Here is a 4,158-nt window from a genome sequence, read left to right as displayed (position 1 = left end):
AAGCGACTTTCTACACGTTTTCTGAACCCTTAAAACTTTTCTTGCAACGAAATCAGTGCATCTTTTTCCTTCTTGATAAATATTCTCAAATCAGTGCATATTTTCTGAAAACTTACTGCTTTCCTGATAATTTGACAAACATTTTTTCAAATCAATCTGAATTTACTTCTTTATACTTATCTGATAAACCATTTGAATTAGTCTGCAATTCAGTTCTTTTGTTAAAACTCGACAACTTTTTTTCTTAAACAAATATGTTTTCTGAAACTCATTTTAAACCATTTTCTTTGTATTAAGTCTGCAATCTTTTCTGAAACTTATCTTATTCTGCAACTCATTTACAATCAGTAGTTTTGTCTCACACTTAAGGTAAAGTTGACTAATTAAAGTGGCTCAGTCTTTGACAACTGCATTCGAGTGAGCCTAATGAGGACTTCCAGTCTAAAAGTATGTGTTGAATCAGTCCGCTTATCGCTTTAATTTTTAAAGACCAAACCAATACATGCAAGACATGCTAAACTCTATGGCTTATCTGATTTAAAGAGGTTTACTTGAGCCTTACTTGCTTATCTGCCTCCACTTTTACTTGTATTATGTGTTTTGATTGACGCCTTAGTATTTTGTCCTTTGAAACTCTCAAAAGGCCCCAAATCCCTTTCCCTTTAGGATTAGTAGTCCTAAATGCCTCCGGGACTCATAGAATTGGGACGGGTACTAGCATGCAATAAGTAACGAAACTTTCCGCGCTTTAATACCTTAACGAGGTGGGAAGGATAGAATATGGATATGATGACCGGTGCGCTAATATCACGTGCGACCCCTCTTCTGAGGAGTGATTGCTGGATATTGCATTGATGTGATCCATATTATCAGTAAACCAGGACCCCTTTCCCCTTTACTTGTTAATTTTTAAGTCTTCTTTTAAAACTAATTTTCTAAAATCTCTACTTCTTCAACTCTTAAACTTGTTTGCAAAACTATGTGAAGCCCTTTGCTTTATTTTTCTACTTGTCTTCTTAAAGTCACAATTGTAGCATGGCCGGGAACCACACTTGTGGATCCTGAGGGGTGCCTAACACCTTCCCCTCGGGATAATTTCTAGCCCTTACCCTAATCTCTGGTCTTTTCATCTCAAACTCTTCTAAAAAGTGTCCTAATGCACTATAATCATTAGGTGACGACTCTTCAACTTCTAAGACCCAATTCTCGAACGGGAATAGAGTTGTCCTCCTAATGTCGTATACCCGATTTTGACCCGTAGAAAAAGGGGGCATCGACAGCATGGCGACTCTGCTGGGGATTCTTTAGGCTTTTACCATTGTATGTTGCTTGTGACTCTATTATCTCATTAATTGCTTTATTTACTGTCTTTTATTCTTTCACTACGAAACTGACTTGGCTCTTCATGTCTTTTCTTTCCTTTAACTGCTTTCCTTTACTGCTTTATTTCAATACTGTTGTGATTACTATAATTACTGTAATCATTTATCTTATGAACGTGGAAATACATGTCAATTTGTTTCATTCTTGTAAACTGCATCTTCAACATCATATTCCACTCGTGCCAAACAAATACCATAGCGACACTTATAATGAGTGGTTGCGCTCTTCCAATATTATCACCTTTTAAATTTGGCAAAGGCGTATTTGTGGTAACCAGTCGATCAGCGATGCAGTCGACGGTTCCGTGCCTTTCCCTCTTGAGTTGTTCGCTCAAGGGTACCTGTATAATACCCCAATAGAAACCTTACTCTGTTTAACTGTGCATGCATCATGGTCAAACCTAGCCGAGTCAGTTATGTTGTCCACATAATGACTCATTAAGATAGCCTTGTCCGAAGTCCACTGGGTTTCCTTGAAACCTAAATGGACACCACCATATTTTGTACATTTATTTGGAGAACTAAATGCTTTTTATGCTGATTATTGGTATTAAATAGTCGAGTCCGGTGGGGGTAAGGTCTTAACCCTTTTGTTTTGCAGAAAATGAATGACAAAGTTCCTGACTTCGGTGTGGTAAACATACCTTCACTCTTGCAGACTTAGTGGAGAAACCTCCCATCAAGCAACCAAATCAACGAATGGAAAGAGAGAGTCACCAAGGCTAGTAAGAAGCTAGAATACCTAGAGTACAGCTTGTTGGAATTGGAAGGGAAAGTGAGGAAAAGAGTCATCGACTGTCAAAATGCTGAGGAAGGCAAAGGAGAACGTCTGGCGATAGCATTTTTAATAGAAAATCTGCGCGAGCTGGAGGACTTGATCAACGAGAACATTCAACCCGACGAAGGTCCTTCTGGGACCAAGTAGTTAGGAGTCTTTCTTTTCGCTTTTAATGTAATAAGACCAATGGCCATTAGTGACATTTTTACTTTCCGCTATTTTAGTGTCGTTTTGGGATTCGTCTTATTTTTATCAATAAAATGAGGCATTTAGCATTATAAGTTCTCCAAATTAACTTTTCGCTAGGCCTACCTCGGGCACAACGAGGCACCCAAATTAGGATGCGATTTACATTCTTGCACAATATGTTTAAATATTGCAACATTTTTCCTCATAATCCGCACTAACTTGTTACCTTTTTATTTTTCTTTTCTTTTATTATTCCCCTCCCCAAAGGTTAGTTCGTGCATTCTGGCACTATCATCATACAGTACGAGATCCAAGGGCCCTCCACCTCCTCCTCCTCCGAGTCCTATCCGGAACAAGGAATCTATTTCTGGAAGACGATGATATGGACTACTGTGTTATTTTCAAGGAGGAAGGGGAGGAAGACCCTTCTATACAAGTTGTGAACCGAGGAGAGAGCCTTAGCAATTGGTCAATCAGAACCACCAGGGCCCGGAAAGCTTCGGGGTAGCAAGGCTAAACAAAAGAACCATGCATCACATTTTTACTTTTTACTAACTGATTTTATTTCCGCATTGTCTTTAATTTTGAAAAGAGCTCTAATATTCAAAAAAATTATGAATTCAATTGAAGCATTCACTTTATTTTACACAACATTACTATTACTTGCCTTAACGATGAACCAACGATTGTGACTTATAACGAGACAACGCAACAAACGGATACGGAGTCAGAAGAGGATGATATACCAGAAGAGGTCATCAGAGGGGTTGAGAATTTTGAAAATAGGCCTAAGTCTAACTTGGACGAAACTGAGGTCGTTAATCTGGGAGATACAGAGAATGTCAAAGAAACGTGCATCAATGTTCACCTGTCACCATCAGAAAAGAAAGAGTACACGGAATATGAAGACATATTCGCCTGGTCGTATGATGATATGACTGGTCTCAGTACATCCATTGTAGCTCACAAACTACCAACAGATCCAACATGTCCGCCGGTAAAGCAGAAGCTCAAGAAATTCAAACCTGACATGAGTTTGAAAATCAAAGAAGAGGTTACTAAGCAAGTCAAAGCCAAGGTTCTCAGGGGTAGTAGAGTATCTGACATAGTTAGCCAACATCGTGCCAGTACCAAAAAAATATGGGAAAGTTAGAGTTTGTGTTGACTACCGGGGTCTTAATCGGTCCAGTCCCAAAGACGACTTTCCCTTGCCTAACATACACATTCTTATCGACAACTGCGCCAAGCATGAGTTACATTCTTTTGTTGATTGTTTTGTTGGGTATCATCAGATATGGATGGATGAGGAAGATGCAGAGAAAATGGCTTTCATCACGCCATGAGGAATGTACTGTTACAAAATGATGTCATTCGGTTAGAAGAATGCTGGTGCCACCTACATGAGAGCCATGACTACCATCTTTCATAACATAATACACAAGGAGATCGAGGTATATATGGATGACGTCATCATCAAATCCAAGAAATCAAGGGATCACATGGAAGACCTAAGAAAGTTCTTCAACAAACTGAGGAGGTACAATCTGAAACTAAATCCCGCCAAGTGTGTATTCAGGGTTCCTGCTGGTAAATTATTGGGTTTCATCGTGAGTCGTCGAGGAATAGAATTGGATCCATCAAAGGTCAAAGCTATCCAAGAATTGTCGCTGCCAAAGAACAAGAAGGACATGATGAGTTTCCTGGGGAGACTCAACTATATCAGCCGGTTCATAGCTCAGTCCACTATCATTTGTGAACCTATCTTCAAAATGTTGAAAAAGGTGCTGCTACCAAGTGGACTGATGATTG

This window comes from Nicotiana sylvestris, chromosome 11 (genome assembly GCF_000393655.2).
Source record: "Nicotiana sylvestris chromosome 11, ASM39365v2, whole genome shotgun sequence".
Lineage (NCBI taxonomy): Eukaryota > Viridiplantae > Streptophyta > Magnoliopsida > Solanales > Solanaceae > Nicotiana > Nicotiana sylvestris.
Note: the sequence above shows the minus strand (reverse complement) of the source record.